Source organism: Echinops telfairi, unplaced genomic scaffold (genome assembly GCF_000313985.2).
Source record: "Echinops telfairi isolate 266 unplaced genomic scaffold, ASM31398v2 ScPeMD7_6080;HRSCAF=6971, whole genome shotgun sequence".
Taxonomy (NCBI): Eukaryota; Metazoa; Chordata; class Mammalia; order Afrosoricida; family Tenrecidae; genus Echinops; species Echinops telfairi.
The window spans coordinates 1499567-1500226 of NW_022109980.1; the positions used below are offsets into that span (position 1 = coordinate 1499567).

The following is a 660-nucleotide window of genomic DNA, read 5'->3' on the forward strand; positions in this document are numbered from 1 at the left end:
TCCTGACCTCTGTTCAATGTTGTTGTATCTTCTTTTTTTTGGTAAAGATTTAAGTGCACTAACTTTAGTTGTTTTAACTAGTTGAAAACCACATTAAATCATTCATATTGTTGGCAAGTTTCTATTATGGACATATCCCCTCACCCCTTCAAATTATGTTACTCGGAAGACGCTAACCTTCATGAGATGAATAAAAATTCCTCTGAGAACATGAGGATACTTAAATTGGCAACATGTGTATGACAACCTTTTAAAATGTTCCCTAGGCATGAAACAGCTCTGGCCACAATCCAGGCATCAAGATAGGATGAACAAAGGACTTTGAGTTGGCTCTGTCCCTGACTGATATAACAGCACCACCACCAATCAGCTGTCTCTTTGCCCATAGCCAGGGGTCAATGTTATTGTATCTTCAATCTCTGATCTGCCCTAGTCCTAGCACAGCTTCTACTTTGGAAGAATTACAGGAAAAATCAGAGGAGGTAATAGTGTGCTTGGAAACTGTCACTACAGGAAAGGTATGTGATATATTTATAGCTAAAACATCCAAAATTGAGGCACAAATCAAGAACGGTATGCAATAGGAATCTGACAACAATCTCTTGACAATGAAAAGCAAGTGGCTGTGGTTACTCTCATTATATTGAGACAGACAGTACA

At 38.5% G+C, this 660-nt stretch overlaps 1 non-coding gene across 1 annotated transcript; it reads right to left on the bottom strand.

Annotated features, from left to right (window-relative positions):
• Nucleotides 1-253: 253 nt before the first annotated feature.
• On the bottom strand, nt 254-397 carry LOC115871583. Its single transcript, XR_004047367.1, has one exon. It is a non-coding gene; the product is annotated as a small nucleolar RNA SNORA48 (small nucleolar RNA).
• Nucleotides 398-660: the final 263 nt, after the last annotated feature.